Below are 23,765 nucleotides of genomic sequence, written 5' to 3' on the forward strand. Positions count from 1 at the left end.
GGCGTTTGTGTAGAGCCCAGAACCACCTACCTGGGGATGGTGCTGCCCACAGTAGGTTGGTTTTCCTGCATCAGTTAATCCCCCCCACAGAAATCTGATCCAGGCAAGATGTTTTCCTCGTAGACAGCTCTAATCTGTGTCAGCTTAATAATTAAAGCTAACTGTCAGGGACCAAAGACCCAAGCTACTAGCAGTCCCACTTCTCCATGAGACATAGATTAGTGTCTACAGCATCCTGCATGCGGCAGCCACCTGGCCACTCTGTAAAATGACCACCTAACTGTATTCCTTCCTTGTACCCTGTTTGCTTTGTCATTTGTACCGTGGCCCAGGTTGATTTATGCTAAGTGCATAGGTGAAGCTGGCCCTACAGAAACAACGAAACGTGAGTATGCAGGATAATCATTTATCTGCAAGCTAAACTGAGTAAGCCAGAAAGGCGTCCTGAAAGTGGAGAGTCCCCTTCAGCAGTCAGCCAAGCAACCGGAAAGACCGGGAAGTGGGTGACTCCAAAGCTACAAGAGTCTGCAGCCAGGTTCTTCTCAGGGGTGCCTTTAAATTCTTCCTCTGCTTTAGAGAGTGAAAACAGGAAATCACTGCAGTAAGGGGTGTGGTGTAGACAAAGATCACAAAAAGAGTTTGGGCTTTGCACCAAGAGATGCTTATGAGCCAGGTGTGAGCCAGGCCTGGTGGTGCACGGACATGATTCTGGTACTCGGGAGATGGAAGCAGAAAGATCAGGAGTTCAAGGTCATCTCTGGCTCTGTAGTGAGCTTAAGACCAGCCCGAGATACATGGAACTCTGTATCACAAAACCAAAACCAAAGTGACAACAATAAGGAAGTTTCATGGGAATGTGTGTGTGTGTGTGTGCGTGTGTGTGTGCGTGTGTGTGTGCACGTGCGTGCATGCATGTGTGTATACATAAATCTTCTGGGTTAAAATAAATGCTTATAGAATGTATCTTTCTGTGATTCCTTGTTCAGTGACAAATCCTTCCTGGAGGTGACAGCACCATCAGATTCCTGCAAGGACTTGTCACAGGATATGGAGCTCAGTGTGAAACAGAAAGGCAGGTCTCCTTCTAAATGTCTCGGGAATTTCAAGATGGCGATGGCAGTGTGTTAGGCCACATGAACACTGTGGTATCAGGGGCTCTCTGAGTAGAGAGCTGTCATGTAGGTGAAGGGTTCCTCTAGGCTCGGTGCCCTGGGGATACCCCATAGTCACACCCATAGATCAGCTCAGACTGCACCTCCCAGCACACAGCTCAGTGACTCCAGGAGGTGACACTGAATGGTTCTCTGGGGAGCGCCCATTAGTGTCAGGTTGTTTTCTAGACTCTGAAAACATTATTGGGAGAGAAACACAGATTCTGGCCCTTTTATAGCTCAGTCTCTACTGACAGTGTTAAGAATTAAAACGACATGATGGTTTGCAACCACATGTAACTTCAGTCTCGGGGGATCTAATGCCCTCTTGTGGCCTGCAGAGGTACTAGGCACACATGTGTCGCACATACATGCATACAGACAAACACCAGAAATCACTGGCTGTTGTTTTTCAGGTGCCATTCGTTTCGTTTGGTGTGAGGTGTGTATGTCTGTGTGTGTCTTGTAGTCACAAGGCCATGCTTGTGTCCACACTTGTGCATGAACACGCAGAAGTCAAATTAGCATGTTGGGTGACTTCTACTGCTGTCAGCCTTATTACCTCGAGACAGCATCTCTCATTGACCTAGAAGCTTTCCGTTTTGATTGGTTGGCTGGCAACCAATTGGAATTTGCCTGTCTTTGCTGCCCAGTGTTGGAGTTACAAACACACCCAGCTATGCCTGGCTTTTTACATGAGTGATGAAGATTTGAATTCAGTCCTTGTGTTTGTACTGCAAGGGCTCTTATCCGCTGAGCAATTTCTTGAGCCTCCCACCTTGTTTTAGGGGACTGTGTTTTTCATGGGCTTGGAGTTTGGAAAGTAGGCTAATCTGGCGGGCCAGCCAGCCTCAGGGACCTCCCTGTCTCCACTGCCCCAGTACTGGGGTTACAAGTGTATGCTTAACATGCCTAGATATTTTTTTACATGGGTTCTGGGAATTGAACCCAGGTTTTCATGTTTGTGCAGCAAGCAATTTATAGACCGGCCTATTTCCGCCAGCCCTCCTCTCTCATCTCTTAGTATTTCTCTCTGCTAGTTCTTTTTTATCACAAAGCCATTTGTTCAGAGGAAGTTGTATTCATTTTCAGTTTCATGGAGAAAGGCAGTTCAACAATAGAGATCTTGAGCAGAGGGGGTGACCTGAGAGCAGACAAGACACTGCAGCTCTCTACCTGCCTTTGTGACTGCTAGGCTGTGCCTAACTGTATCTTTCCCACACACAAAAAAACGCTCCCCCCCCCACACACAAAGGATTTGTGTCTACCTCAGAGACACAGTTTGATGGAAAACCTGAACAAAAGTAGCAGCTGTAGTAATAGTCTCTCTTCTAGATGGAAAACAAAGAAAAAGCAAACCATTCATTAAAACAGGAGTGAGATAGACTCTAAATCAAGTTCAAAGAAATTAGCATTAGGAATAACTTTCATATTTTTTTCTGTTTGTAATTTAAATTATTTTTGATTACCTCGTGAGAAAAAAAAATATTAAATTGTACACACTAATGGAGTATGTACTGTGTAAGATTTCCATACACGTATACATTATATGGGCAAATCAGGGAGATGTGTTTGTTCCCATAAACGTCCATCATTTCTTCAGGGTAGAAGCATTCAAAATCCTTTCACCCAGAATTTTGCAACACATAGTGTATTGTTGTTATCTGTAGTTATTCCGTGCCAGGGTATGATGGGTCTCTTATTTGAATGCATGTGTGTGCTTGTGTGTATTTATGTATGTTTATATGTCTTTCTCTGCATGTGACTATATGTGCATATGTGTACATGCATGTGTATATGTATGTGTATCTGTGTGTCTATGTGTGTCTGTATGTGTATATGCATGTGTATATGTCTCTGTGTGTATGTGTATGCCTGTGTGTTTATGCGAATTTATCAGTATGCATATATGTATATTTTCAATGCTGGTGATGGAATCCACCACCTCTCAAATGCTAGGCAGATGCTCTACCTCTGAGCTACATACACAGTCAAAGACCTTCCTAACAAGCATTATTTTATTTCATCGTGGGACAAGATCTCACTACTTATCCTAGGCTGGTCTTGAACTTGCAATCTTCCTGTTTCAGCATCTCAAGGGTACAGATTACAGGCCTGAAACCCCGTGCCTTGGGAAGCATCATTTATACAGTGAACCTGTAAGTCCCCTCAGTCTCCTGTTCCAGGTTATGTTCTAGGTTCTTCTGGTCCAACAGTCAACCGGAGAGACTGTTTGGATCTGGAGGGGAGAAAACTGTTTCCAACAGGGGTGTTGCTAGTGCTTGAATGTGGGATTCCCCTCTGTATGCCATGAATATGATTGGCTAATTAATAAAGAAAGCTGGCTTGGCCTGATCAGGTAGAACAGAGCTGGGTGAGGAAACTAAACTGAATGCTGGGAGGAAGAAGGCAGAGTCAGAGAGAAGCCAGGTAGCTCCACCAGAAATGGTGGTTTTTTTTTTACATTTCAATTTTTTTCTTTAAAAGGAGTGAGTTGTGTACAGGGGGGTTAAATGCTTTATAGACAAGAAAAGAAACTGCGCTAGAACCAACTTATTCATTATCATCATCTTCTTCCTCATCTTCATCTTCCTCTTCTTCCTCCTCCTCTTCATCCTCTTCGTCCTCCTCATCATCTTCCTCTTCCTTCTTTTTCTTGCTCTTTTCCGCCTTGACCACCCCCTTTTTCACTGCATCAGGCTTTTCTTTAGCTCTGTAAGCAGCAATATCCTTTTCGTACTTCTTCTTCAGCTTGGCAGCCTTCTTTTCGTAGGGCTGCTTGTCATCCACATCTCTCCCAGTTTCTTTGCAACATCACCAATGGATAAGCCAGGGTGTTCTCCTTTGATTTGGGGGCGATACTCAGAACAGAACAAGAAGAAGGCCGAAGGCCTCTTGGGTGCATTGGGGTCCTTGAACTTCTTTTTGGTCTCCCCTTTGGGGGGGATGTAGGTTTTCATTTCTCTTTCATAACAAGCCTTGTCAGCCTTGGCCATGTCTTCAAATTTCCCCTTTTCTTTAGCAGACATGGTCTTCCACCTTTCTGAGCACTTCTTGGAGAACTCTGAGAAGCTGACAGAAGCATCCGGGTGCTTCTTCTTGTGTTCCTCCCGGCAAGTTTGCACAAAGAAAGCATACGAGGACATTTTGCCTCTTGGCTTCTTAGGACCTCCTTTGCCCATGTTTAGTTGGTTTCATCCGCGAGGCACAGAGTCGCCCAGTGCCCGTCCGGCTCTCGCTTGCCCCTGCGCTGTCTCTCAGGCCAAGCAGTTTTAAATAATATAGTTTCTCTGTGTTTATTTCCGTTCTGGGCAGCCCGGAATGAAACAAGCACCCCATTCCATAGCCTAAAGGAAAGATTTGGCTAAGCTCTCCCCATCGGTCCTACTTGAGGCAGTAACTGCTGCTCGCCCCTCACATACCCCTTCCTGGGTGTGCAGATATTGCTAGTGAGGGAAGAGCTAGCTGCCTGTTTTCCAGTCCTCAGACTGTGAAGATAACTGTTCACACAGGCTGGATCTAGGCGGAGCTCGTTCACAACAGTGTCTGTTTGAGCACGCTTTAAATGTGGTCTCTGAGACTCTGAGCTGTGGCGTGTGTGGTTGTATCTCTGTCTTTTTTTTTTTTCCACCGCAGGGTAACTGGAAACTGCTCTGCAGTGTCTTGTGTCAGGCCCATGTGAGCAAGGCAAAGGTCTGAGGGCAACTTACTCACACCCACCTCAGCTGAATTCATATCTCATATCTGTACCTGATAAGTGATAAGGAATTCTCTCTCTCTCTCTCTCTCTCTCTCTCTCTCTCTCTCTCTCTCTCTCTCTGTGTGTGTGTGTGTGTTCATGTGCGTGCACATGTGTGCCCTCTAGTCTTCCTGAATACAGCCTTCAATTCATTTCCTCCTTTGGAAACCATGGCAGGTCAGTCAGGGCCTTTGAACTGTGGGAGTCAACACCACATTGACGACCTGTCCCCTGGGGCTTCCATCCGTTCTGACCATTCAAGGTCTGTCCCAGACCATTCAAGGTCATCCTGGAGGTCTACCATGGCTGATCAATTAATCTGTCAACATCATGGTTTGCTTTAGGGCGTCCCTTCTGAGGCGGCTCAGTTTTTGCCATCTTCCTCCCTCACTTAGTCCCAAATCCTGGCAGGTTTGCCCGTATCTTTCTTTCCATTTCTCTTGGCCTTCCTGTAGCTTGAGTCTTCTTGGTTGTCCACCTTACTGGCTGATGAGTCTGTTAACTTTCTGTGCTACCTGACTCTTTTCTGTTCAAAAGAACCATTTCCCGGGGTCTCCTCCTTCTTTTCGAGTACTGGAGCTCTTCAATGTTTTATGGGGTGGCATCCCATCAGTCCATAAAAAGTCGAGAACTCTCCGTCAGAAATGCCTTTAACATGTCTAACCTGTTTGCACATCCTTGAAGCATTCATGTGACCTACAGTTGAGCAAAACCATCGAATGCAAAGCCCCTTTTGTTGTTGTTTGTTTTCTGTTTATTGAGACAAGGTTTCTCTGTGTAGTCCTGGTTGTCCTGGAGCTCACTTTGTAGACCAGGCTGGACCATCTTCTCTGCCTCCCAAGTGCTAGAATAAAAGGCGTGCAGCAGCAACACCACCACCCAGCCCACACAGCCCATTTTATAATAAAGGTATTGATTGTCTCATGGAATTCACTGAAAAACTATTTCTGGGGGGAAATGTCTTCACCAGAGTATGCATTGGACTAAAAATTAATATCATTTACCCTTGTGACCACAGGCCAGAGAGGGAACTACAGCTTCGGGCTACAGCCCATCAGCTGTGCAGTTTCTACCGCATGCGTATTACTTTCATGACATAAGTGCTCAAAGCTCATAAACCAGACCGCTGGCGGTTGGCGCCCACCTGAATAATGCTTGAAACGCAAGCATTTCCTCAGAGTCAGCACATCACAACTTCAGCCCTTGGGGCCAGGTCACTGTCACTGAGGAGAGCTGTCCAATGTGCTGCAGGACTCCAGTATTTCTAGTCTCCACGGACAGGACGCTGGCAGGGTGCCACCCATGGTTATAACATTCAAACATGCTTCCACACTTTGGTAAATGCGTCCTGTGAACCCCGGAGAATAACTGCTCTCCATGTTTTGTGGCCTTCGGTCTTTATTGGCTAAGGTTTAAAATTTTGTTCTCTCTAAATATTTACTGATTTCTACAGTCTTTCTTTAATACAATGAATCGGTGAGAAATGCTTTAAACTTAAAATGTAATGTTTTCAGCCTCATTACTGAAGTCCTTTTAAGGACATCCACATTTTTCTTTCTCTCTAAGTGCTTTCCCCTCCCCTGGTTGCTCTCAAGATCTTCTCTAGGGATCATTGGTTTTGTTTTGCCTTTTGTGAGGTTTCCTATGGTACTACTTAGTACTAATTTCATTTTTATTTATATGACTTAAGACTCATTTTCTACCTCTGAAGATTCATTTCTATCATAAGTTCTGGAAAATTCTCAGGCATTTTCTCCCTGGTTATCCCCCCACCCACCTCCGCTTCACACAATGTTTGCCCGATGTTCTTATGAGTCATATGTTTACCTTCACTCTGGCCTCTCTAACCCTCCATCTTGCTTTTTTTCTGTCTTCTTGTATCTCTGAACTGTATGTTGGGTTCTTTTTTCAGACCTGCTGGTTCTTAAACTCTGATGCCACTTCTGTCAACTATCACATGGCACTTTTATCATGCTGTGTTTCTTGGTTCAAATCTGCCTGGCCTTTTCCCTCTCCCCCATTTCTTCCTATGATATTTTCATATATAGAAATAATTCTCTCTCTCTCTCTCTCTCTATATATATATATATATATATATACATATTTCTTTTTAAAATGCTAATATGTAGTACCTCTCCACTCACTATGCATTTTGAATATGTCGAGCGGTCTTCATCGACCAAGGTATATGTGGTAGTTTGCAAGTGGAAACTGTCAGACTAGGATTTGGGAATTATGACCTCTCTGGTTTGGTCATCCTCAGGAATTATACTGAGATGTGTCCCAAGCTTTGTCAGAGTACAAACAAGATATAAACACACAATTCTGTCTAGAGCAGGCCTTGTGGACAGTATGCTCCAGAGAACAGTGAACTGCAGGTGATGGTGGCCCTGCACAGTCACAGGTGTCTTAACAAGGACCCCACAGCCTGGTCCAGCCGCATCCATGGCATTCTCACCAGGAGACAGTCATTACAGCCCTCTGCTAATCCGACCATGCATGCGTTCTCTCTCAGCTGTATTTCAGCTAATTTCTTCCGCACTGAACTGGACTCCTAAGATGACACCCCATAGCTCTTCAGAAAGGATTCAAACCCAGCCTCAGTGTGGGGGTCTGACTCATTCATTCTTCTGCCTAGCACCCCAGCAATTTCTCCCTCCACAGTATTCCCCATGGTTTTTCAGACATCAGGGCTTTTAGACTTTCCTTGACTTAGGTCTTAGCACAGATGATAGCAAGATTCCATTCATCGCCTCCAATACACAGCACAGTCTTCGGCACATCGTAGTTAGTCATAAATTCTATGGCAATTGCCCGGAATTGTGAGACCACTCAACTCTGGCCCAGAGAAACACAGCTTGAGAGCATACCTTGGAGTGTTAGGAGCAGCCATATATTCATAGGTCTCACAAAGCTTCAGACAGTGGGGCTGGTTTGGTCACAGTACAGATCAAAAAGACTGAATGTTTGCATTTTTCATCCTAGTTCTGATTCACAACATCATTCAAGTTTGTATCTCACTAAGGAGGAACTTATGATTTAAAACAGAAAGGACAAGCACCAGTTGGGTGATCTATGGTGATCGGCAGGTGATGGATAGACAGATAGCTATGTGGCTGATGGACAGATGGATGCATGGATGGGTAGATGGAAGGTTAAATGGATGGACAGATAGATGGATGCTTAGAAACATCAACACACAGGCTAATTGTCTCACCAGTGGTCACTTATAGCACAGTGACTGGCATGGGACAGGTGCCCAGTGGACTCCTGAGTGAGCAGGACTCCACCGCTGAATCAGGGCCTGGATTACACCTGACTCATTTTTACTTGGTCCGTAATCATACGCAGTGAGCGATAGCTAAGTGAATGTTGTAAGTAGGTAGAGACTAAATACATAATAAAATCTCAGATATATTTATAGAGAAAGGTTGGATGCCGAGGTCTACGTCTCTTAATACCTGCATTCAGAAGGCAGACACAGGAAGATCTCTGTGAGTTCAAGGCCAGTCTGGTCTGCATAATAAGACAATGCCTCAAAAACAAAATACAGACAGAGAAAAAAAAATCAAATGTTATCTTTTTGGATGAAAATGAAGAATTCATTACTTTTAAGTATATTATGTTTTACCCTACTTTTGCACTTAATTCATCAATTTACACACACACACACACACTATTTATGATTCATTTGATCAAAATAAACTTCCTAACCATCTGTTTGAGCCAAGCCTTTTGCTTTGTGTTTAAGAAAAGCTTCATGAGTCTCCAAGTGTACAGTGATATTGCCAATGTGCTGGGAGCTAGTATCTCTCAAAGTTTTCATTCTGTGATTCATTCATTCATTTACTTAATTCATTCAGTACACCTTCTCTGTGAGAGACCGTTCAATTATTTCTCCTTTTTCATAGGCTGGTATGCAGCTTTAATCCAATACGACTTTTTAAGCTTCACTGGTGATGTAAAGACAATTGACATACATGATAGAAATACAATATAATGCTATTACAGTATCTAATGAAAACTTCATACGTCTTTGATTTGCCCCTTCATTCAATAGAGCATTCTCAACAAAGATGGGGCTTAGGTAGGGTGTTTGCTTTCCACGGGCTTAAGCAATGATAGTGGTAGGGTTCAGAATAGATGGATAAAGAAATCAGGTTTAAAAATTATATAATGATGAGATTAAAAATGGAGGTGGGCGGGCAGAAGATGGCAGATGCCTTCTTCTATGTTGACAGAGTGAGAAACAGGTTTTTGCTTCAGACAGACTGAGCTCTTAAGCAAATGGGGTCTGACCTGAGTAATTGTTCCCTACCTGGGGCCTTTCAACACAGGGTGTGACCTGGCCTGGGGGCAACGATGCAGGGGTCTGGGGAGAACAGAGTCAGAAGGATGAGTCCCCTCACCCCCACTCCGTGGCCTCTCTGACTTTTCGCAGAGTGTCAGCAGGATGTTGTTTCCTACCCTGTGGGCCAATCTGACCTGGCTGAGCTGGCTTCTGGGAGGGCAAATATCTGCTTTCGAGTCACTCAAAGGAAATACTCGCTCTACCACCATTGGTCAGGAACTTTGACTCACTGGTGACCTGGTTTTGAACTAGTGACCTCAAGGTGAATGGCTCTGTATCTCATTACTAATCCCCAGAGCCACCAGCCTCTTCCTCCCATCAGGAGCAGGAAGATCTCTTTAGGGTCGGGGCAGAAGTCCAGCCAGGGGCTCTGAACCCATCAACAGAGCTCCTGCCCCAGCTTTAGCCTTGCCATATGGCCTCCTGACATGCCCTGGCCTTTAGTCTAGCCTGGCTGAACAGGTTTTGGAAGAGGCCAAGGTCACCCTGGGGCTGACCTACACAGATGGATTTAACTCCACCCGTGTTCCATCTTGGACGTGGATGTTCAGGGTATTCACGCACACTCCTCCCCCACAGGGAACTGAAGCCAGACAAAATCCAGACCTCAGCCAGATAGGATCTAACTAGATCTAGAAACTGTAGCATTCCCCACCACCCCCTCACACACAACATAACTCGGCCCTCCCTTTTCTCTATTCCCTTCTGAACCCCAGTTTTTTGGATATCCTGAGTCTTGGTACTCTGACCCCTCAGGAGATCATTGCTATACCCCCTGAGATTAGTGTTTAGCTGAGACACACCCATCCAAGAGTCAGGACAAGTACTGAGAGGAAAAGGATAATTAGCAACACTCTCTGAGCTCTTTTCTCTCTTGCTTTCTAGCTAAAAATGTTCAAAATGTGCCCATTCAACAGTGCAGCATGTCAAGGCCCAGAGCCCTCAGGGAAGACTAACTCTTAGATAAAACTTGGTCTTCTTGAGTCACAGATCCCAGGAGAAACAGGCAGGAACTGTTGGAGGGTCTGCGGATACACCGTTAGGATGTCCAATACACAGATTTGGATTTTGAATTTTGGAGTCTGGGCTGTGGAGATGGAAGCAGTACCCTGCACACAGCAGCCGGCAAGCACTCAGCAGTTGGGTTCCATGGTTCGCATTGCCCAACCACAGACACACTAAACTCTTACTCCATGGAGTCCAAGTCCTCTGTGCTGGCGGTCACTACCTCAAGTTGGCATGGAAGACATTTTCTTTTCAAAGAAATGGTCTTACAGCACAGGGATGTGACGATGTCCCGTCTTTTCTCACCTTGTGTGTATTTCTATACAAGAGTATTGCACTTCTGCACACCAGTCACCCCTTCCTAGGACCACTTCCCCCTCTACCCCATGGATTCCTCCAAGTTGGGAGCCCTCCCTTATAGATGGCTAAGAATGTTACCAGAAATGACATGTGTGCAGAGGGCCTGAAAAGTCAGCTCTTCTTCTGTGTCTCTTTGGATTTACTGTAGAACTCACAGCAGTTAGATCTACAAAGACAAGACATGGGGGTGGGGAAATTTGGCATAAAATAATAAAATCAGTTTTCTGCCAGTCATGATGGTATTTAATTGTAAGCCTGACAAACAAAGGAGAGTCACAAGTTCTAGGCCTGCCTGCAATATTCAGCAAGTTCAAGAGTAACCTGAGCATTAGGGAGACTTTGTCTCCAAATAAAAATAATGAATGAGCACTGGGCACAATGGCTTACTTACATCTCAATTCCACATTTGGGAAGCTGAGGCAGGAGAATTGCCGTGAGTTTGAGGCCAGCCTGGGTTACAGAATAAGATCCTGACTGAAAAAAAAGTCTAAAAATGTAAAAGTAAGAGAAATCTAAATCAAAACAACTCTGAGATTTTATCTTATGTAGTAGGGAGCTGCGGGCTGCTTCCCGCTGCCCGGCTCCAGCACGGCTAGCTTTACCCAAAATAATTACATGGAAACTGTATTCTTTTAAACACTGCTTGGCCCATTAGCTCTAGCCTCCTACTGGCTAACTCTCACATCTTGATTAACCCATATCTAATAATCTGTGTAGCACCACGAGATGGTGGCTTATCGGTCAGATCTTAACCTGCATCCATCTTGGAGAGGAGAGCTATGGTGACTGCTTTACTCTGCTTCTTTCTCCCAGCATTCTGTTCTGTCTACTCCGCCTACCTAATTTTCTTTCCTATCAGGGCCAAAGCAGTTTCTTTATTAACCAATGAAAGTAACACATAAACCCTCCTCCATCAATCTTATACCTGTAAGAATGGACATGATCAAAAACACTGATGACAACTTATGTTGGGGAGGTTGTGGGGTATAGGGAACATTCCTCATTATTTGTGAGAGTGTAAGCTGATACAGCCCCTTAGGATGTCAGTGTGGCGATTTCTCTGAAAATTAGGAAACACCTTTCCTCAAGACCCAGCAATACCACTTTTGGGTATATATCCAAAGGATCCTCAATCGTGCCATAAGGACATGTGCTCAACTATGCTCATAGCAGCATTGTTTGTCATAGTCAGAACCTGGAGACAACCTAAATGCCCTCAACTGAAGAATGGATAAGGAAAATGTGGTACATTTACACAATGGAGTACTACACAACAGGAAAAAACTAACATCTTGAAATCTGCAGGCAAATAGATGGATCTAGAAAACATCATATTATGTGAGGTAACCCAGACCCAGAAGGACAATTAATATATGTACTCACTCATAGGTAGTTTTTAAATATAAAGCAAAGAAAATCAGTCTACAAACCACAATCCCAGAGAACCTAGACAACAATGAGGACCCTAGGAGAGAAATACATGGATCTTATCTACATGGGAAGTAGAAAAAGATAAGATCTCCTGAGTAAATTGGGAGCATAGGGACCACGGAAGAGGGTTGAAGGGGAGGGGAGAGGCAGGGAGAGGAGAAGAGAAAAATGTGGAGCTCAATAAAATCAATTAAAAAAATTTAAAAGTACTAGGAATCACTCAGTGGTAGGACACTTGCCAAGCATATACAAAGTGCCTTCCCCCCTCCCAAATTTTACCAAAATGGAGTAATATAAAGGAGTAATATTCTGGTGTGTGTAGGGTGGGGATCCTATGGTGTCTAAGAGCTTCAGTTTGCTGAGGCTTAGATGGTTGGTCCATCACAGTAGGCTTTGCTCTCTTGACCTAGTGATTCATCTTCCCGAGCCTTGAAGTCCCCATCTTTAAATTGAGGGCTAACCACAGAATGTACTCTTAAGAGACTCAGTTTGTTTTTTAAAGGGAAGTGCTAGGAATGGCATCTGTCATGACACAAATACCCATGAAGCACTGTGATCACCATTAGGACATGGGCCCCAGTGAACCTTCAGCGGGATACAGACTGTCAGTGTGTGCATTCGTTCCCCTGGCAGCCTGGATGCTTCGGGGTCTGGAAACAGCTTCAGTGAGCTGTAACCACCACAAGGCACCCTCCCTAAAGAGTGAGTGCTGCCTGTCTGGTTATAGGAAGGCTATCCCACGGAAAGTAGAAAAGGGAGAACAGGAAAGAAGAGAGGCTCTGTTTAGAGTGATTCCTTCAACTGCTGCCACTTGTGTGGACATGGGGCTTGGAGACGCTGGGGCAGTTTGGGTGCCATTTTGACCACTAGAGGTCAGTGGAATGTTTTCTAAACTCAGGCCCGTCAGAGACCCATAAGAACTGACCACAGCATCATCCACAGCAGCATCCTCCTTTGGAGGATCCAGGTTTGTTTCGCTATGTTGAGGAACCCAAGTCATCCAGCCTTCTCTGGATCCTTCTCTGAGAAGGCTGCATTCGCAAGGCAATGTTCTAGGCCAGTGGTGGGGAGAAAATAAGACATGGGGCTGGAGACACCACTTTTCTTCAGAGCTGAATGGCCCAGATGTTCAAGACTGTCAATGATCCCCTTTTTCCTAATACTTAGACAAATATTGTCTAAGATCCTTAAGGTCCTACTCACTTTGCAACCTTCCATCCCGAGCATCCTGTGTTTAAGCATCTGTACCCACCTCTGCTCCATCACATACAGAGCCAGGAGACTGCCCTGTTTTGCAAGGTCAGCATTGAGCACCATAGCGGAATCCTAAGCATTTACCGACACTTCACACCATTTCCTAGACACTGCTTCAAATAAAGACTTTTGTCTTCGTGGCTTGTCTTCTATCCCATGAGCACCTTTGGAACTTGGGTTATGATTCTTCCTGTTTCCATGGTCATAGTTCCCGGTCCAAATGTGGTGCTGATGAAGACACATTTGCTGAGTAAACAGAAGGTGTGGGGGGGGCTGATGAGTGAGCTCTGCCATTACTTGAACTTATCAGTTTTCATCACGGACAGCTGCGCTCTCTGGCCCACGCTGGTAAACGGAAACTTCTGAGCAGAGTGAAAGAGTTCTCTCTTTATGCTTCCCTGGGCGAGCCAGTCGAGCCTCTGCCTTGGGCTACCTTTACCCCAGTAGCCTGGGCTGCTAAGATGTACCCAAGACTGGTCATGCTGTCCTCTTTGCAGGCATACAATGTGATTTCATTTTTTCTAATTTTCTTTCTTGTGAGAGATCATCACATGACTCAACAAAACTTGGAGAAACTCAAAGGGACTCATTTACCTGAGTGCAGTAGAGAACATGGGTTTCTGCCCTTTGAGCCAAGAATGAGTGTTGTCAGCCCCATGTTGTACCAATCAAGAGCTAGAGCAGCAGTTCTCAACCTGTGGGTCGCGAATGCCCCCTTCACAGGAGTCACTTAAGACCATCTGCATATTAGATATTTACATTATGATTCATAACACTAATGTGGGAGTCCCCTCTGTGTGCTGTGATTGCCATTAATGAATAAAGAAACTGCCTTGGCCTGTTGATAGGGCAGAACTTAGGTAGATAGGAAAAACTGGACTGAATGCTGGGAGGAAGAAGGCAGAATCAAGGAGCTGCCATGGAGCCGCCAGTGTCAGACATGCTGAATCTGCCGGTAAGCCACTGCCACATGGTGATACACAGATTAATAGAAATGGATTAAATTAACATAGGAGTTAGCCAATAAGAAGCTAGAGCTATTGGGCCAAGCAGTGTTTTAATTAATACAGTTTCTGTGTGATTATTTTGGGGCTAAAGCTAGCCAGGTGGCCAGGACAAACAAGCGGGCCCTCCTCCAACATAACAATGTGTCTTAAGCCGTCTTTTGGGGGTTGACTTCTGATGCAGTCAAGCTGTGGTGGGTTCATATGTCCCAAGGTAGGAACATGAGGATTAAAAATGTTAGGTAAGACAGACAGAGATAAGAAAGAAACACGGACATAGGATAGTAGTGGAAGGGAAACTCAGTGCATACTGAATGCTGAGTTCTGAGGTCTCCTGTGTTTAATTTTTCATACATTTTATACCCCAATACAGAAGGGGGAGAAGATAAGAGACTTTTAACATGACACAAAGGACAACCGGAATAGTTACTTGCTTCAATATTTGAGATGTCAAGCCATTATTTCCTGAAAAAGGCATTTGATGTTTGTCAAATATCTACACCATAATAAGCCTTTGATCCCAGCACTCCAATAGCAGAGAAAGGCAGATCTCTGTGAGTTCAAGACCAGCCTGGTCCAAATAGTGAGTGGTAGATGGTAGACTAACCTGGGCTGCCCAGTAAAACCCCAACTAAAAAACCAATTTTAAAAAGAAAGTGATGGAGGAGTTAATTTCATTGGTTAAATAAAGAAACTGCCTTAGCCCTTTAATAGGACAGAAAATTAGGTAGGCGGAGTAGACAGAACAGAATGCTGGGAGAAAGAAGCCGAGTCAGGGAGTCGCCATGATTCTCCCACTCCAGACGGACGCAGGTTAAGATCTTTCCTAGTAAGCCAGCTCGTGGTGCTACACAGAATATTAGAAATGGGTTAGATCAATATGTAAGAGCTAGCCAATAAAAGGCTGGAACTAATGGGCCAGGCAGTGTTCAAAAGAATACAGTTTCCGTGTAATTATTTCGGGTAAAGCCATGCGGGTGACGGGGTGCCAGGGACGCAGCCCCGCCACTCCTATAACAACAAGAAAGAAAAGAAGGAAGGATGAACTGTAGGCCCAGGTTACTGGAAGAGAGAACAGATGGGAAGCTAAGGAAAGGAAAGGAACTCTCCAGAAATATCTGACCTAACTCAGACCCTGGGTCTAATACCAGGACTACTTCCTGCCTTGGTTTCTCCAGCCCCATATTGCACCTACCAAATCAGACAAATCAAGAATCAGAGCTATGGAGTCACTCATCCAAGACCACACAATTGTTGAGCAGCCTTTGTCTTCCTCCAAGGCTTGGGGCACCATGGAAGGCTTTGAGATACTGGCCTACTGTGCGCAGCCGTGCCTGGCCAATTTCCTCATACATGAGCTACCTCTCAGTTGTACTGCTTGCCCCCTCAGACCCTTTGCCTGCTGGAGGGAACTGAGCAAAACAACTTGTTTACCTGTGCCTACAACTGCTCTGAGCATGAGACCCTCATGAGTTCCTGATGGCAGGAGAATGAATTCTGGTGGGTTTCAGCTGAAAGATCCCGAGAACTGGGGCGAGGCCAGAGCCCTATATAAGCTGCCTCTAAGCATAATAAAGTTGGCATCTTGTATCAAGGAAAAACAAAAACAAACAAACAAACAAAAAAACGGTGAGGCCAACAATGGGACCAGGAAAAGATGAGAATTCAGCACTCGCTACTCTGCAGGGGTCGAGAGCCGAGGTAAGTGAGCGTGGAAAGGTGCACCAAGGCCAGGTCCCTTGGCAACTGTTGAGAGAAGCTCCTCCAAGAAGTCCTAGTTTCCTTTCGTTTCCCTCTGAAAGTTTAGCAGACATTTCGTCTACAGAAATATTTGCCACGAGGCTTCCCCAAGCCAGCCTTGTCTGAGGCGGGCGTGAATGAGTGATGTCCTTTTTATCTTCTCAGTGGCCAGGTTCTGGAATTCCTTAGTTATAGATCATAGGAATCCTTTGAAACCAGGGAATCGGATTCCCTTTGGGGAGTTCTTATTCTCATTAATTAAAAAATTTAAAAATGAGCCGGGCGGTGGTGGCGCACGCCTTTAATCCCAGCACTCGGGAGGCAGAGGCAGGCGGATCTCTGTGAGTTCGAGACCAGCCTGGTCTACAAGAGCTAGTTCCAGGACAGGCTCCAAAAAAAAAAAAAAAACCCACAGAGAAACCCTGTCTCGAAAAACAAAACAAAACAAAACAAAAAAATTTAAAAATGAACTCAGACAGCCACTCAAAGACAATTTCCTTAGAAATTGGAAAGAAACACTGCCGGGGGACAGCAAGTCTGTAAATCCCGACCGCTCTCTGGAGCAGGGGAATGGAGGAAAGAAGGAAAGACCTGTTACATTGTCACAGAGGTCACACACATGGCAGAGGAGCAGCCACACAGCAGTGAGGGAGACTTGAGAAAAAGGGTAAGGAAACCTGAAATGCAGGGGAAAACAAAGTGCCAGAAAAACACGCTTAGAACAGAGTCAGGAGGAGGAGGAGGAGAAGTTATACTCCTCTGAGCAACTCAGAAAAGCAGGCAGAGTTACAGAACTACATGACTGCCCAAGCTGTGGTGCTGGGGGATTCTGGGAAGGAAAACTAAAGTGTGTCATTAGCGGACTAATTATTCTGCTTAACTCTTAAGCATGGCTTAAGGTGAACCTGCCTTCCTAGAGGTGGTCCCCTAGTCAAGCAATTTAGCCCAGCTGTCATGTTCAGTCTCCAGCCAAGCCGGAGAGAGAGAGAGAGAGAGAGCATATCAGTTTGCAGTTTTTACTAAGTCTTGTTCACCCTGAGTGTGGCTGGGCCAGCAGCTTCTAGGGATTCCCATCCATCTCTCCCTGCCATCTTATCACAGGAACAGTGGGATTCTCAACACACGGATGACAGTGCCCAGCTTTCCATGGGTTCTGGAGATCCAGAGTCAAGCCCTTACACCTGCAATGCAAGCATTTTACCCACTGAGCCATCTCCCAAGGCCATCCCTTACCTTTTTCAGAACTTACGATATTACCTTCACAAGGAACCCTATGAGGGTGGCATTGGTACCCTACCTCGCTGAAGTTCCCTAACTTGTCCCAGGTCATTCATTCTGTTATTGCCAATAAAACCCGAACCCAGAGGGTATGGCTGCAGAGAGTATGTGCACATGGTATTAACACAGCACCATCTTTCCACAGGTATGTATGTATGTATGTATGTATATGTGTGTATGTATGTATGTGGGTATGTATGTGTGGGTATGTATGTATGTGTGTGTATGTATGTATGTGTGTGTATGTGTGTATATGTATGTGTGTATGTATGTGCGTGTGTATGTGTGTGTGTGTATGGTATCTCCATGAACACATGAGCAAGAGGAATGTGGGGAGAGAGGCAGGCAGGTGATTTCTTTGTGTGTGGACTTAGAGAAACGTTCCACACTTAAGAAGCATACTGCTTCATATAGCAATCATTTTTATGCAAACTTATGTATAGAGTCAGAGGCATGTCTCAGTGGACAAAGGTGGCATCTGCTACAAATCCCGCTGACCTGAGCTTGATCCCTGAGACCAACATGACGGAAGGAGAGAATCCACTCCTCTTTTGGCCTTTGTATGAGGCATGTTCCAAGGCTGGGGATGTAGTTTGATGATCAAGCAATGGCCTAGCATGTACAAGGCCCTGAGTTACATCTTCAGCATCCCCAAATCAAGGAAATACTTGACTTTTTAAAAACCAGCTTCAGTCCCCCATCCTTCCCCCTCAGTCCTCGTTCATCCTCCCCTCCATCCCCTCCTTTTCCGTCTCGATCCAGGAAAGGGCAGGTTTCTTACAGATACTCATATTCATCTTTTCTTGCCAAAAATGAGGACTGGAGGACTGGAGAAGGAAGAGAACACAAATGCCGAGGATGGATCACTGGTCATCCTCTTCCGTTCACCCATGCCTGCATGTGTTTCCTGTGCACACAGCCCTGTCGAATGGCTCTCCGATTCCTGCTCCGGGATCTGTCTCCCAGTGGTGAGGACTGACAATGCGGAGGGTAGCTTCATCCAGGCCTCCCAGTACCCGGCTAATCTCCACTGCGGATGTAGCCTTTGCCCTGGCATTCAGCTGCGGACAAGGAAAGAATGTGCTTCCCCTTTATTCCCAGGCTCTACCTGGGCGTGGTGGCCTCTGCTGTCACTAGAAGGCTTCTGTAAATAAAGCCTGCTTAATCTCCTTAGCCTGAAGGCTGTGTCAGCCAGATCTGGGCGAGAGGAAGGCAGCTCGTGTCTGAGATTCTCCAAATTGTTGGGGGCAGTGGTGAGCCCCATCACACCCCTTCAGCAGAGGGCCTGTTTTGGCTTGTCCACACATCTGGGCATGCTCTGTGAGACACAGAGAGGGCTTGAGCAAATACCAGGAATGCCAGGCAACTGGGCAGCCCACAGGCTGTAGCATCCCATTTCCTTCCTCTTGGCAGTTCCCAGGGCTCCCAAATGAAGTCCAACAGGATGGCTTATAGCAGAATCTATATATTGGGGAGTGGAGTGTCTAAGCTTGCACAACTAGCCTGTACCTCTAAGAAAAACAACACAAAATAGCAGCCCCACACAAGCTCTTAAAAGGGGTCTAAGAAAACTGAAACTTTATATTCATTAGCACCATGAAAAAAAAAGCGAAACGTCACCTGGTTTCCATTTACTTTTGCAACTTCTAATTCCTTCAAGTTCCCCTCCCTCCTTTCTAGATGCTTCTACCACTCAGATGGCATCTTTGTTGTTTTTTATTGCTGTGATAAAGCACCATGACTAAAAGCAACATGGGGAGGAAAGGGTTTGTTTCAACTTCGTTTATAGTCATCTTGGAGGGAAGTCAAGGCAAGGACTCAAGCAAGATCTGATGCAGAAGCCACAGAGGTACTGCTTACTTGCTCCATATGGCTTGATGGATCTGCTTTCTTATAGAACCCAACACCACCTGCCCAGGGATGGTCCGCCCGCAGTGAGCTGTGACCCTACCTCAATTATCAACCAAGAAAACACCCCCCACACTTGCCTACAGGCCAATCTGATGGAGGCATTTTCTCAATTGATGTCCTTTTTCCCAGACAACTCTAGCTTGTACCAAGTGGACAAAGAAACCCAAAGACAGAGGACATCTTCCAAGTTTTGTCTGATATGCTCAGCTTTTGTGAGGTGCCTCTGCTTGGGAGATGGATGCCAGGTCCTCTGAGAGACTGGGAACAAGAACCATTGGGGCTGTTGTACTGATGGTCTGTGTACCAACACTGTCTGTGCTACACATGGACCGCAAGGTGCATCAATATAAAATACTGTTTTTTCTCATGTTCTTCACTATAGCTTCCCAACATTAACAGCCTTCAGACTCCTGCACCTGCTTTGTCTGTGCCAAAGTGCCTTTCTCTCTGTGTCCCTGTTCCATCAACCCAGAGCTGCACCACACACAGTGTCACGGTGCCCATTGCCACCTCTAAGAGAATGTCTGTCACAGTGAGTTCAAGGCTGTTTCCCTTCACCAAAGTAGGACCAAACACTCATGAGTAGACCCCAGAAAATGTCAGGATGTAATGTCACCGTGATCCCAATCTGCCTAAATCTTTATAATTTAATGTGGGTGCCTTGACCTTTTTATAAGTAACCTCATTTCTACTTCTCACAGGTGCCAACTAGGCTGTGTGTGTCAGATAGCTATCCCATAATAAGGCTGTGAGGAAAAGGCGTCATTCTGAAGTTCCTCTACACACCACTATCCTACGACCTTGGGCGTGCTAGACAACTAGACAAGCCCTCTACCTCTGAGCCATTGCCATGGGCCCAGCACCTCTCTTTATTCTGTAGTTTGTCTAGGCAAGGCTTCATGCAGACTGGCTTCATATTTTCCTTGGACCGGTAGCTTTCTAAGATAAATTCATCTCAGGGTCAATGTCAGGTTCCCAGAGAGCAAGACCCACCTGATAAGCACATTGATGTCTTTGCTCTTGATGTGTGCTCTAATGCACTGTTGGTCAAAGAAATCCATGAGGCCCAGCTCAAAGCCCAGCACTGAAATGTATGCCCTGACCCCAGAGGGCTAAAGCAAGAACCTGCGATCTATCTACCACCATGGAAGAGCGAAAGAAAGATGCCCTTACTACTCTTAGGATTTTTTAAATTGGCCTTCAGTTAAGTCCAAAGATCTCCTGCTGTGATATTCTTTCAAATTGCTCTCATTTCAAATGCAAATCAATATATGCTGTATTTTTGTTTCTTGAGAATGGGGTCTCATAATAGCTCAGGCTAGCTTCCAGTTTACACTGTAGTTAAGGTTGGCTTTGAACTTCTGACCTTCCTGTCTCTAACCTCTCAAGTGCTGGGGTTACAAATATGTGCCTCCACACTTGGGTTTATGTGGTATTTAGGATAGAATTCAGGGTTTGTGTGTTCTGGGCACTGATACAGAATATTTTCAAAGATTAAGAGGGAGATAGCAAGGACCAGATAATACAAAAAGGCGAAGCAAGCCAATTCCAAAGAGAAAGAGTGGGATAGAACAGACAATGGAGGATTGGAGGGGAATCTCTTATAGCCCAGGCTGGCCTCAAACTCCTTCTGTGGTGGAGGCTGGCCTTGAACTCCTGATTGTTCTGCTTTTACCTAGGATTACCGCATGTGAACCACGCCCAGCTGAAAACCACTTTGTCTGTCTCTGTGAAGGTGAATCTCTGAGATGTAAGCTGGAGGTCATTTCTACATCTTTTGGTTTCATCTTGAACTCTGACTATAGAAGAGGATTCCTATCCATCAACATCCACCTCCCAGCCTCTGCCTCTACCTACAAAAGATCGTTCTGGAAAATTCCAAGGCACCAGATATCAAGGAACGACTGAGCTGGTTTGCATTCTTTCTGGCCAGTGTGCTCTCATTAGGATCTTGATTCCCTGCTTGCAATGAGAGCTAGTTCTCTGACTTTCAACCAAGACTAACTTTAGCCTGGAGAAATGTCACAAACACAGAAGACAGCAGCTGGCATGTACTGACAGGGAGATAAAGAAACAAAAGGCTAGAAAGGTACATTAGAATTCTAGAGGAAGAATGCTATTCTTAAGTTGTCAGGGAACAAATTCTTTTTTAAGACTCTTTATACATCAATTATTCTTTTAAAAATATTTTTTGATGAATACATTACAGCAACTGTGCATTTTTAAACTCTAGAGTATTAAAATGACTCAGAGATTACCTGTGTATAATGAAATCATATACAGTCTCTTTTATTTTTACATTCTATTTCTTCTCTACCAAGCATGTGTTACTTCTGTAACAAAGAGAAGTGACATGAAGAAGAGGTAGAAGAGGTGTACACTTGAAGGCTCACTTCCAGAAATGGCCATCCAATAGCAGCAATAAAAGCATGTTCCCAATGTGCCTCACCTATGATGCCCTAGCACATGGAATTTGTTTGTGAACCCATCAAAGCCCTATACAAGTACCAAGCCCACATTTGAAAAAAAGCTGTCAACAAAATACAACATCCTTTCACGATAAAGGTCTTGGAGAGAGCAGGGATACAAAGAATATACCTAAACATAATAAAGGCAATATACAGCAAGCCAATAGCCAACATCAAGCTACATGGAGAGAAACTCACAGCGATCCCACTGAAATCAGGAACAAGACAAGGTTGTCCACTCTCTCCATATCTATTCAATATAGTTCTTGAGGTCCTAGCTAGAGCATTAAGACAATAAAAGGAGATGAAGGGGATACAAATCAGAAGAGAAGAAGTCAAACTCTCACTGTTCATTGATGATATGATAATTTACATAAGTGACTCAAAAAATTCTACCAAGGAACTTCTATAACTCATAAACACTTTCAGTAATGTAGTAGGATACAAGATTAACTAAAAAAAAAAAAATCCGTAGCTCTCCTGTACACAGATGATAAATGGGCTGAGAAAGAAATCAGAGAAACATCACCCTTCACAATAGCCACAAGTAGCATAAAATATCTCAGAGTAACTCTAACCAAACAAGTGGAAGACTTGTATGACAAGAACTTTAAATCTTTGAAGAAAGAAATTGAAGAAGACACCAGAAAGTGGAATGATCTCTCATGCTCTTGGGTAGGTAGAATTAGCATAATAAAAAATGGAAATCTTACCAAAAGCAATCTACAGATTCAATGCAATGCCCATCAAAATCCCAGCAAAATTATTTCACAGATCTCAATAGAATGGTACTCAACTTCATATGGAAAAGCAAAAAGCCCAGAATAGCCAAAACAATCCTGTACAATAAAGGAACTTGTGGAGGCATCACAATGCCTGACTTCAAACTCTACTACAGAGCTACAGTAATGAAAACAGCCTGGTATTGGCATAAAAACAGAGAGGAGGACCAATGGAACCAAATAGAAGACCCGGATATTAATCCACACACATTTGAACACCTGGTTTTTGACAATGAAGCAAAAAATATAAAATGGAAAAAAGAAAGCATATTCAACAAATAGTGTTGGCATAGCTGTACATCAACATGTAGAAAAATGAAAACAGATCCACAATTATCACCATGCACAAAACTCAAGTCCAAATGGATCAAAGACCTCAACATAAACTCAAGCACACTGAACCACATAGAAGAGAAAGTGGGAAGTACACTTGAATACATTGGCACAGGAGACCACTTCCTAAATATGACCCCAGTACCATAGACACTGAGAGAAACAATTAATAAATGGGACCTCTTGAAACTGAAAAGCTTCAGTAAAGCAAAAAACATGGTCAAGACAAAACAACATTCTACAGAATGGGAAAAGATCTTCACCAGCCCACATCAGAAAGAGGTCTGATCTCCAAAATATACAAAGAACTCAAGAGAACAAATAATCCAATAAAAAATGGAGTACAAACCTAAACAGAGAACTCTCAACAGGGGAATCTAAAATGGCTGAAAGACACTTAAGGAAAAGCTCAACATCCTTAGTCATCAGAGAAATGCAAATCAAACAACTCTGAGATTCCATTTTACACCTGTAAGAATGGCCAAGATCAAAAACACTTATGCTGGAGAGTTTGTGGGGAAAAGGGAACACTCCTGCATTTCTAGTGAAAATGTAAGTTGGTACAGGCCCGTTGAAGATCAATATAGCGATGTCTCAGAAAATTAGAAAACAACCTTCCTCAAGACCCAGCAATACCACTTTTGGGTATATATCCAAAGATGCTCAATCATATCACAATGACATGTGCTCAACTATGTTCATAGCAGCATTTTTTGTCATAGCCAGAACCTGGAAACAACCTAAATGCCCCTCGACCAAAGAATGCATAAGCAAAATGAGGTACATTTACACAATGGAGTCCTACACAGCAGAAAAAAATAAAGACATCTTGAAGTTTGCAGGCAAATGGATGGAGCTAGAAAACATCATTTTGAGTGATGTAACCCAAATCCAGAAAGACAATTATCATATGTACTCACTCATAAGTGGTTTTTGTTTTTTTTTTTAATTTTTTAAT

The 23,765-nt window shown here is 44.4% G+C and overlaps 1 pseudogene; it reads right to left on the reverse strand.

The window, feature by feature from the left end:
* Window positions 1-3,704: 3,704 nt before the first annotated feature.
* On the reverse strand, window positions 3,705-4,333 carry LOC130882533 (high mobility group protein B1-like; annotated as a pseudogene).
* Window positions 4,334-23,765: the final 19,432 nt, after the last annotated feature.

This window comes from Chionomys nivalis, chromosome 1 (genome assembly GCF_950005125.1).
Source record: "Chionomys nivalis chromosome 1, mChiNiv1.1, whole genome shotgun sequence".
Taxonomy (NCBI): Eukaryota; Metazoa; Chordata; class Mammalia; order Rodentia; family Cricetidae; genus Chionomys; species Chionomys nivalis.